Source organism: Canis lupus, chromosome 4, assembly GCF_048164855.1.
Source record: "Canis lupus baileyi chromosome 4, mCanLup2.hap1, whole genome shotgun sequence".
NCBI lineage: Eukaryota > Metazoa > Chordata > Mammalia > Carnivora > Canidae > Canis > Canis lupus.
The window spans coordinates 58072847-58084948 of record NC_132841.1 but is presented as its reverse complement, the minus strand read 5'-3'; the positions used below and the strand labels follow the sequence as shown (position 1 = coordinate 58084948).

General features: G+C 38.3%; 1 pseudogene; it reads right to left on the bottom strand.

Moving 5' to 3' along the window:
- Positions 1–8104: 8104 nt before the first annotated feature.
- Positions 8105–8607, bottom strand: LOC140631594 (small ribosomal subunit protein eS24-like; annotated as a pseudogene).
- Between the last annotated feature and the right edge of the window lie 3495 nt (positions 8608–12102).

Genomic DNA, 12102 nt, shown 5'->3' with positions numbered 1-12102 from the left:
AAACTTCTTATCTTGATAAAGTCCCAATAGTTCATTTTTGCTTTTGTTTCTTTTGCCTTCGTGGATGTATCTTGCAAGAAATTACTGTGGCTGAGTTTAAAAAAGGCCTGTGTTCTCCTCTAGGATTTTGATGGAACCTTGTCTCACATTTAGATCTTTCATCCATTTTGAGTTTATCTTTGTGTATGGTGCAAGAGAGTGGTCTAGTTTCATTCTTCTGCATGTGGATGTCCAATTTGCCCAGCACCATTTATTGAAGAGGCTGTCTTTCTTCCAGTGGATAGTCTTTCCTCCTTTATCGAATATTAGTTGACCATAAAGTTGAGGGTCCACTTCTGGATTCTCTATTCTGTTCCATTGATCTATGTGTCTGTTTTCGTGCCAGTACCACACTGTCTTGATGACCACAGCTTTGTAGTACAACCTGAAATCTGGCATTGTGATGCCCCCAGCTATGGTTTTCTTTTTTAAAATTCCCCTGGCTATTCGGGGTCTTTTCTGATTCCACACAAATCTTAAAATAATTTGTTCTAACTCTCTGAAGAAAGTCCATGGTATTTTGATAGGGATTGCATTGAACGTGTAAATTGCCTTGGGTAACATTGACATTTTCACAATATTAATTCTGCCAATCCATGAGCATGGAATATTTTTCCATCTCTTTGTGTCTTCCTCAATTTCTTTCAGAAGTGTTCTATAGTTTTTAGGGTATAGATCCTTTACCTCTTTGGTTAGGTTTATTCCTAGGTATCTTATGCTTTTAGGTGCAATTGTAAATGGGATTGACTCCTTAATTTCTCTTTCTTCAGTTTCCTTGTTAGTGTATAGAAATGCCACTGATTTCTGGGCATTGATTTTTGTATCCTGCCACGCTGCCAAATTGCTGTATGAGTTCTAGCAATCTTGGGGTGGAGGCTTTTGGGTTTTCTACGTAGAGTATCATGTCATTGGCGAAGAGGGAGAGTTTGACTTCTTTGCCAATTTGAATGCCTTTAATGTCTTTTTGTTGTCTGATTGCTGAGGCTAGGACTTCCAGTACTATGTTGAATAGCAGTGGTGAGAGTGGACATCCCTGTCTTGTTCCTGATCTTAGGGGAAAGGCTCCCAGCGCTTCCCCATTGAGAATGATATTTGCTGTGGGCTTTTTGTAGATGACTTTTAAGATGTCGAGGAATGTTCCCTCTGTCCCTACACTCTGAAGAGTTTTGACCAGGAATGGATGCTGTATTTTGTCAAATGCTTTCTCTGCATCTAATGAGAGGATCATATGGTTCTTGGTTTTTCTCTTGCTGATATGATGAATCACATTGATTGTTTTACGAGTGTTGAACCAGCCTTGTGTCCTGGGGACAAATCCTACTTGGTCATGGTGAATAATTTTCTTAATGTACTGTTGGATCCTATTGGCTAGTATCTTGTTGAGAATTTTTGCATCCATGTTCATCAGGGATATTGGTCTCTAATTCTCCTTTGGTGGGGTCTCTGTCGTTTTGGAATTAAGGTGATGCTGGCCTCATAGAACGAATTTGGAAGTACTCCATCTCCTTCTATCTTTCCAAACAGCTTTAGGAGAATAGGTATGGTTTCTTCTTTAAACGTTTGATAGAATTCCCCTGGGAAGCCATCTGGCCCTGGACTTTTGTGTCTTAGGAGGTTTTTGATGACTGCTTCAATTTCCTCCCTGGTTATTGGCCTGTTCAGGTTTTCTACTTCTTCCTGTTCCTGTTTTGGTAGTTTGTGGCTTTCCAGAAATACATCCATTTCTTCTAGATTGCCTAATTTATTGGCGTATAGCTGTTCATAATATGTTTTTAAAATTGTTTGTATTTTCTTGGTGTTGGTAGTGATCTCTCCTTTCTCATTCATGATTTTATTAATTTGAGTCTTCTCTCTGTTTTTAATAAGGCTGGCTAATGGTTTATCTATCTTATTAATTCTTTCAAAGAACCAACTCCTGGTTTTGTTGATCTGTTCCACAGTTCTTCTGGTCTCAATTTCGTTGAGTTCTGCTCGAATCTTCATTAACTCTCTTCTGCTGGGTGTAGGATCTATTTGCTGTTTTTTCTCTAGCTCCTTTAGGTGTAAGGTTAGCTTTTGTTTTTTTTTTTTTTTAAGGTTAGCTTTTGTATTTGAGTTCTTTCCAGTTTTTGAATGGATGCTTGTATTGCGATGTATTTCCCCCTCAGGACTGCTTTTGCTGCATCCCAAAGATTTTGAACAGTTGTATCTTCATTCTCATTAGTTTCCATGAATCTTTTTAATTCTTCCTTAATTTCCTGGTTGACCCTTTCATCTTTTAGCAGGATGGTCCCTAACCTCCATGTGTTTGAAGTCCTTCCAAACTTCTTGTTGTGATTTAGTTCTAATTTCAAGGCATTATGGTCTGAGAATATGCAGGGGATGATCTCAATCTTTTGGTATCGGTTCAGACCCAATTTGTGACCCAGTATGTGGTCTATTCTGGAGAAAGTTCCATGTGCACTTGAGAAGAATGTGTATTCAGTTGAGTTTGGATGTAAAGTTCTGTAGATATCTGAAATCCATCTGGTCCAGTGTATCATTTAAAGCTCTCATTTCTTTGGAGATGTTGTGTTTAGAAGACCTATTGAGTGTAGAAAGTGCTAGATTGAAGTCACCATATATAAGTGTATTATTATCTATGTTTGTCTTAACTTTGGTTATTAATTGATATATTTAGCAGCTCCCACATTCGGGGCATATATATTGAGGATTGTTAAGTCCTCTTGTTGGATAGATCCTTTAAGTATGATATAGTGTCCCTCTTTATCTCTCACTACAGTCTTCGGGGTAAATTTTAGTTTATCTGATATAAGGATGGCTACCCCTGCTTTCTTTTGAGGACATTTGAATGGTAAATGGTTCTCCAACTTTTATTTTCAGGCTGTAGGTGTCCTTCTGTCTAAAATGAGTCTCTTGTAGACAGCAAATAGATGGGTCCTGCTTTTTTATCCAATCTGACACCCTGCGCCTTTTGATGGGGTCATTAAGCCCATTCACGTTCAGAGTTACTATTGAAAGATATGAGTTTAGTGTGATCATGATATCTATTCAGTCCTTGTTTTTGTGGATTATTCCACTGGACTTCTTCTTAAAGGGGAATTTTAAGAGTCTCCCTTAAAATTTCTTGCAGAGCTGGTTTGGAGGTCACATATTCTTTCAGTTGCTGCCTGTCTTGGAAGCTCTTTATCTCTCCTTCCATTTTGAATGAGAACCTTGCTGGACAAAGTATTCTTGGTTGCCTCTTCTTCTCATTTAGGACCCTGAATATATCCTGCCAGCCCTTTCTGGCCTGCCAGGTCTCTGTGGAGAGGTCTGCTGTTACCCTAATACTCCTCCCCATAAAAGTCAGGGATTTCTTGTCTCTTGCTGCTTTAAGGATCTTCTCTTTATTTTTGGAATTTGCAAGCTTCACTATTAAATGTCGAGGTGTTGAACGGTTTTTATTGATTTTAGGGGGGGATCTCTCTATTTCCTGGATCTGAATGCCTGTTTCCCTTCCCAGATTAGGAAAGTTTTCAGCTATGATTTGTTCAAATACATATTCTGGCCCTCTGTTCCTTTCAGCGCCCTCAGGAACCCCAATTAAATGTAGGTTTTTCTTCCTTAGGCTGTCGTTTATTTCCCTTAATCTATCCTCCTGGTCTTTTAATTATTTGTCTCTTTTTTCCTCAGTTTCCCTCTTTGCCATCAACTTGTCTTCTATGTCACTCACTCGTTCTTCCACCTCGTTAATCCTCGTCGTTAGGACTTCTAGTTTGGATTGCATCTCATTCAATTGATTTTTAATTTCTGCCTGATTGGATCTAAATTCTGCAGTCATGAAGTCTCTTGAGTCCTTTATGCTTTTTTCTAGAGCCACCAATAGCTGTATAATAGTGCTTTTGAATTGGCTTTCTGACATTGAATTGTAATCCAGATTTTGTAACTCTGTGGGAGAGAGGACTGTTTCTGATTCTTTCTTTTGAGGTGAGGTTTCCCTTCTAGTCATTTTGCTCAGTTCAGAGTGGCCGAAAATAAGTTGTATTGGGAAAAGGAGAAAAAGGAGAGAAATAAGGAAAGAAAAGAGAAAAAGAAAAAATACAAAAGGAAGAAAAAAGAAAAAAAAAGAGAAGAAAAAGAGAAAGAAAAAAGAAAGAAAAAAGGGTGGGGAAGCAAACAGAAATCAAAAAGAAAAAAAAAAAACCCACGGGGGAGTATCTTCTGCTTCTGTATACTTTAAGTGCCTTGACTTCCCCTGGAACTTGTCCGTCTAGCTGGTCTTCTGGGGGAGGGGCCTGTTGTGCTGAATTTCTGGTGTTAGCACCGGGGGAGCTGCTGTGCCCCTGCCTGGTGTAGGTTTCAGTGGGGGTTGTTTACCCCATGAGGCCCCAGGAGGAACAACCCCAGTGGCGGGGCCAGCTCTGGAGCCCTGGAGTCAGCTCCCACAGTAACTCCAGAGCTCTCCGTCTGCAGGGCCTGGAGGCTCCGGGGCGGGGCCGCTGATCTGCTCAGCTCGGGTCAGGAGCGTCCTCGCTGTCCTGGGCCCTCCCGGCCTCTGCCTGTCCCATGTGGAGGCCGGATCCCGGGCTGTGTCCCGGCGCCCTGTGCTCCGGGGTCTGCGCTGTTGGATTCGGGCTCCCGGGGCCGTGCAGCCCCCTCCACGGAGCCGCCGCCCGAGCCCCCCGAGCTGCTCCCCCCGCCGCAGCCCCCTCTGCGGAGCCGCCCCCGAGCTCCCCCCGGAGCTGCTCCGGGTCCCGCCGTGCGCGCTGCAGCCCTTAGGGAGCTCAGGGCACTCCCCCCGGGGCGCAGGTGTCTGTTACCGTCCCCGGGAGCCCGAGGGCATCCCCGCCCTCCTGGGTCCTGCTGCAACTCCCTGCGAGCCCCTTTCCGCCCAGGAAGGTTGGTGCAGCTCCTGCTTCTCCGGGACGGGGCTCTCCTGTCCTGGGGACACTCGCTCCGGCTCCTCGCGGGGCCCCTCCCCCTTGGAGGCCTTTTGTTTCTTTATTTCTTTTCCCCCGTCTTCCTACCTTGATAGAAGCACGAACTCTTCTCACTGTAGCATTCCAGCTGTTCTCTCTTTAAATCTCAGGCCGAATTCATAGATTTTCAGGATAATTTGAAGGTTATCTAGGTAATTTGGTGGGGACAGGTGATTTGGGGACCCTACTCTTCTGCCATCTTGCCCCTCCTCCCCATGTCTGGTAATTTTTGATTGGATAATAAACATGGTGAGTTTTACTTTAAGTGCCGAATATTTTTGTATTCCTATAAATATTTTGTGTTGGGAGACTATTAAGTTACTTGGAAACAGTTTTTGATACTTTCAGGTCTTACCATTGACATTTGTCAGGTGAGGGATGCCTGGGTGGCTCAGTGGTTGAGCGTCTGCCTTTGGATTAGGGCCTGATCTCAAGGTCCCGGGACTGAGTCCTGCATTGGACTCCCCACAGGGAGTCTGCTTCTCCCCTTTGCCCATGTCTCTACTTCTTTTTGTGTGTCTTATGAATAAATAAATAAAATCTTAAAAAAAAGATTTGTCAGGAGAGACCAGAGCAACTTTTAATCTAGGACTTTTTTGTCCCCACTAGTGAGGCATAACTCTTCTGAATTATTTACTCAATGCCCCATAAATTGTGAGCTTTTCCAGTCTTTTCTTTAAATTATGAGTTCTTTTCCAGAATGACTCCATTCTAAGCCCTCAGTGAAAACCTTTCAGGTGGTTCCCTGGCCTTCCACAGTTTCATCACACACATGTGCTAATCAGTATTCTGTTGAATAATTTAGGAGGGCCATCTGTCCATCTTTGAAATTCCCTCTCTCTAGCTTTCACCTTTCCAATTCTCTGACCTTTGAACTCTGTCTGCCAGTTTCTCCACTAAGTTTCCTAAATCAGGAAGCATCCTGGGTTCTACATGCATTGCCTATGACTTGGTCTAGAAACTCTTCAATGCAATAAGCAGGGATAATTATATGGATAACCTTGTTTTTCATTTATTGAGGATCATTGTTCTTCATTGCTTAATGTTCAGTGTCTTGAAAACTATTCTTTTCATGTATTTTGTTAAGTGTTTTGGTTCAGGTAGAAGAGCAAATCCAGGCTCTATTACTCCATCTTGGATGAAAGCAGAAGTTGGTAATACTTTTCAATCAATAATAATCATATCTTGAGTGATTATCATGGTCTAGGGCCTGGTCACTGCCCCCAGACTCATAAGAAAGATGATTTCTTAAAAAATAGATGGCATTAATTCTGGACTAAAGACTTACTGATGGCACAAAGATGTTGAAAAAGTTGCCATAGATCTTAGATTTATAACTTTAATATGAAAGGCCAATATACTTGGCGGTTTGGGCACGAGATATAAGTGAATAAGGTTATGAACTGAAGTCTCATCTGGCATGGGACTTTTCTCACTTTTCTCTCTCCATGGAAGTGGACTGTAGCCTTGACTCCAACTGCCTGTCTCAGTTGAGTGAATTAGGGTAAACCAATATGTTGTATTACAACAAGAACAAAGCAAAGAATTGTGAGTCAGAAGACATGATATTGATCCCAACTCTCCTACTTAGTAGCTCTGTGACCTTAGAGGAGCACCTTATCATTTGCTGAACAGTTTGCTTATCTATACGATGGGAATATGAATTTCAGCTTCTGTAATTCTCAGTTGATAATAGCATCCTGTGGGACAAAGTATGTAAAAGTTATTTGTTTAAAGTTATTTGTTTGCAATAAACCACAAATGATAATGATATGTTATCATTAAAATCAGAAATCTGAGTGCATCCTACTTGCATAATGCTCAAAGGCACAGTCTTTTGATAGAGGCACAAGCCACATGAGTCATCTTTGAATCCCTCCACTGCATCCAGCATGATGCTTTGTACACAATACATTTCTTCAGTGAGAGCTCAGGCTCATTTTCACAGTACAGTGCTATGTAAGAATGAAAATTTCAGAATAACCCTGGATAGTACTCATTTTCTACCTCAAACTTTTTTTTTTCTCTTTTTTTTCTCTTTTTTTTCTACCTCAAACTTAAGAAGTTCAGATGCATGTCAGAATTGGAGAAATTTTAGAAAAGAAATTACAAACTTGCAGTCTGTTGGCTACATATTCACAGACATTTTTGGCTTGGTTTGTATGGTTATTTTATTTTCTTCCAGTCTGAGATATATTGACATATAATACTGTGTAAATTTAAGGTGTATGGCTTACAGTGTTTAGATATAAACCTATATCAAAATGATGACCACAATAAGTTTGGTTAATATCTATCACCTCATATAGTTACATAAAATGTTTTTCTCCTTGTGATGAGAACTTTAAGGATCTATTTTCTTAGAAATTTTCAAATATACCATATAGGATTGTTAAAGTCATCCTGTTGTACATTATACCCCTAGTAATTATGACTGGAAATTTGCTCCTTTTGACAATCTTTATCCAGTGTAGTCTTAAAATATTTGAAGCATTTGATAGTGTTTTAAAATTGGGAGATTCTTTACAAAAATACAGATTTCTAGCCTCTCTTGCTAAAACAAATCAGAACAGGAAAGCTTTCACTGGAAATAAAGAGAGCAGCTGCTCCTTTTGGATGAGTTAGGTAGGGACTCTGCTCCGTTTGCCTCCATCTTCAGTTTGGTCTTGCCAACATTGAGGCTGAGTGGAAGTGACATTTATTATTTTGCATGTGATATTTTTTTCTATTAGAGTTAAAAAGAAAATAGCATATTTCTTTCATGTATTTCTTTACCAAAGTGGGAAAATGAATGCTGGGCTTGGGAGGGCCTTAACTTTTAAGAATAATGGGAGAACATACCTACTTTGTGGAAACACAGAGAAAATATTTAATTTGTATTGAAAAATATATAACTTAGATGTCCTTGCAATAAAACTTGGCTACTTTATTCATGTATACTACTTAGGTATCTGAGTTTGAGCCATGTACTTTAGAGATATCTATAGTCCTATTTCCTTATTCTTCAAGGAAAGAAACTAAGCTCCAAAGTCCATGAAAAGTTGAGACTGAGGTTCAGTTATGGACTTTTAAAACTTATAAAATATGTTGAATACTTGATGACTATCATGTTTCTAATATTTTCTTTTTTTAAATGTTCTTAGTTTATTAATCCTCTCATGAAAAATCTGCACAATCACCACAGATAAAGCCACTGCGGAATCTTTACTCCTTCTGTTGTTCAATCTCCAGCTCACTTCTTTTTGCCAGCACCAATGTTGGCTCTTGCAGTCCTCCTGACTTTCTTCATTCTGTTTTTGCATTCTTTGTGCTGTTTTCTTGAAGTCTTTTTCTTCTAATATGGGCCATGTCTTGCAAGTCTATGTTTGGGTTCATTTTTCTTTGCATAATCCAAGGAATCACAAATCATGCCAAAGCCAGTTGTCTTGCCACCACCAAAATGGGTTCTGAATCCAAATACAAATATGACATCTGGTGTGGTCTTGTACATTTTGGCTAGTTTTTCCTGAATTTCTGTCTTAGGTACTGTTGCCTTCCCAGGGTGAAGAACACCAATGACCATCTGTTTCCGCAGAAGTAGTTGGTTGGTCATGAACTTCCTGGTTCAGATAATTACTGCGTTATTCATGGTGGTGGCCGAGCTTCAAGCAGCCGGGGAGGAAAAGAGTATCTAATATTTTCAATCTAAATATTCATTAGTAGTAATGACATTCCACCTTGTAAAAGGGAACTGAACCACAGAATGGTATAACCGTTAATAATAAATACAGGAATAGAAGCTGTTTTCCCACCAAGGACTGATACACCCATGTTCTTTGCTGGTCTATACTTCTATGCAGGCAGTGTTTATAGGACTTCAATTTGTATTTCATTGGAAGTGCTGGACAATATGCTCAGCATTATGGAGGATTTAAAACATAAGACCTCACCATCAGAAAGGATGAATACCTAGCATTAACATCACTGTGGATGGAACTAGAGGGGTATTATGCTAAGTGAAATAAGTCAGTCAGAGAAAGATAATTATCATATGGTTTCACTCATATGCAGCATATAAGAAACAGTTCAAGGGATCATAAGGGAAGGAGTCAAAACCGAATGGGGGAAAATATCAGAGAGGAATACAAACCATGAGAGACTCTTAACTCTGGGAAACAAATTGACAGTTGCTAAAGGGGAGGTGGGTGGCGGGATGGGATACCTGGGTGACACGGTGGAGGACATGTGATGTGATGAGTACTGGATGTATACACAACTGATGAATTATTGAATACTGCATATGAAGCTAATGATGTACTATGTCGGCAAATTGAATTTACGTAAAAAAAAATAAAACATAAGATGTGATTCTCTTCTTCTAGGAACTTGTGTTTGGTTGAGAAGAAACAGTACATGATGAGTGCATGATGAATGGAGCTGACCTCACATATTGCTCTGAATGGAGAAGCTGTCAATGAGCTTAAGTGGGCTGGCAAGGCTTGCTGTAGAAAGAGGTAGATATATACGCAGAAAAGAGAGTCACATGAATAAGTTATGGATGGAAATTTTTGGGATAGTGAAATGATCTCTTATATAACCTAGTTTAATATGTTCAATTTAGCAACAAACCAAGGTCCAGAGGAAGTAAGTGTTTCTTATGGATTAACAGTAAGTTAATGTCAGAAACCAGCTCTCCTTATTCCTGCTTCAGACAAAGTCATGCATCATTGCAATCACAGAAACTGCCAGTCTATGTTCCATTTTTATTTTTGTCCTTTTGATTTTCTTATTTACCATGCATATTCTCTGACAAAAGGAACTTTGTTTATCTCAGTTACTACTATGTTCCCAGACCCTCAAATACCCTCCTTCCCTGACCCCAAGACACACTTCTTAAGCCTCAAAGGCAAAATCCAGAGAACTAAATTTTCATTTGATAAATTCTGAAATTAATATGTGAAAAGGCTTAGCTGGGAATAAAAATTTTAGGGAGAAGAGACAAGATAGATTTTAGATCCAGTAGTGCAGCTCAGTTAAGGGACATTAATAGCCAGTCAAGTTGTCCTTTTGGTATACAACCTACTAATCTCATTATCTTGTGTATAAGATACAAGGAATCAAGATTTGTGAGTACTTGTTGAGAAAAAAATCTAGCCCATGAAATGATGAATCAAAATGATGAAATTGTCTATAGAGAAGCCTTGGTTAAAGGTCAATTGGTGATGGTAAATATAGAATGAAGACTAAGTAACCAAAAATTGTGATTGCAAATTAGAACGGAAATATTGTACTCTTCGACAACATGAAAGGACAAGACTAACAAAAAATTTGAATGTGGAGGGAAAGAATAAAATATAAGGGTATGGATTCTAACTTTTTAATCATAGAAACCCAGATGGCACTATCCAATATTAAACATGGTAGGAAAAAAAAAGACTGTAGCTGCTGCTGCTGCTTCTTAGCAAAAAAGCATCTGAGTAGAGGGTGGGGTGGAGAAGGGAGGGAGGAAATCTTCAGCAGGCTCCACATCTGGTGTGGAGCCTGACGCAGAGCTCTACCTCACAACCCTGAGATCATGACCTGAGCTGAAAGCAAGAGTTAGATGCTTAAGTGACTGAGCCACCCAGGTGGCCTGACTAGCTTCTTAAAGATCTTTCATACTTTCCCTTTTAAGAGTTACTATTTCTTAGAATAAAAAACCTGTTACTTATTACATTTAATTTTAAAGGTGGATCTATATTATAATCATTTTTGTTATATACATTTTATATGTATATACAAAGTCATACACATGAAATATCTGGAATTATGTTAATTTAATGTTAATGATAATATATTGGAATAATGGGGTGTAGGTGACTGTTTTTTCTCTAATTTATATTTACAACATAACTTAAATTTTTCTTCATTAAATTGTTATTTTAGTAAAAATAAGTTATTTTTAAAACTGCAACACAGAAAATTAGAGTATTTCCTACCATTATCATTTATATTCTTGTACATATATCTTATACATTCTGAATCTTACCATATGTATGTATACCCTTTTATTTTTTTTCACATACTCATTTTTCCATGTGTTACTCTATCATACTCATATTCTGCTATTATGATTTTAAAAATACAAATATTCCTTTTATATACAGAGATTTATTTGTAGGCATGTACATTGCTTATAATATTTTGCTATTGTAAGTACCCATATTAAACATACATATTTGCCTACATATTATTTTTTAATATAAATTCCTGGAAGAAAGTTTATTGGGTAAAAATGTATGAAGATATTTCAGGCTCTTGAAATATATTATTGAATTGTCTATAATGGTAGTAAAGAGGAAGTGTCTGGAAGTATATACATAAGAGCCTTTTAGGCAGAAATTAATCAGGTAAGCAATATCATGGGAGTCAAAATACTAGGGCTTTACACAGGGGTCAATTCTATATGGCTAATTATATTTTTGGGAAAATAAAATTTCGATAGAATGGAGACATGTATTCATGAAGGACAAATCAAATGATAACATCTAAGATTGTTCATTTGCTCTTCACCTGGGTGAAGTCAGTCAATCAATATGTGTGTATTAAATTCACTTCCCCCAGAACTTTGTGTATCTTCTGACTTCAAATGGTGCTTTAGTCTTAATGGGTTTGGGATTCTCCATTCATGTCTACATTGGTTGGATTTAATTTTGCATTAATTTTTTTCAAGAACTTTTAGATTTTGTACTCCCTGAATTCTTTCATGTTAAAAAAAATGTTTCTCTGCTGGAAAGATGATTTGGTAGGATATAGTATTCTTTGGTCATATATTGTTTCTCTTAGAACTTTGTGCATATCCTTTTGTTATTTTTTGCCAATGGATGTCACTGAGGAACACTATTAGACCAGCTTGACTTTTTGCCTTAGAGAAGAAAAAATATAGAAAATATTATGTATTACATAATACTATATTTTATATAATTTATATATATGCATAAACACCTGTACATTAACACCTGAGTTTTGCTACTTATGGATCAGTTTTTATTTTAGTATGGTGTACTTTTTTATTATACAGATAAAATTCATTTTAAAGATAGTTACTGTTTTTACTGTGTTTCATAGTTGAGTATTTTTGTAGAGAAACCAGTTATCTTTAAGT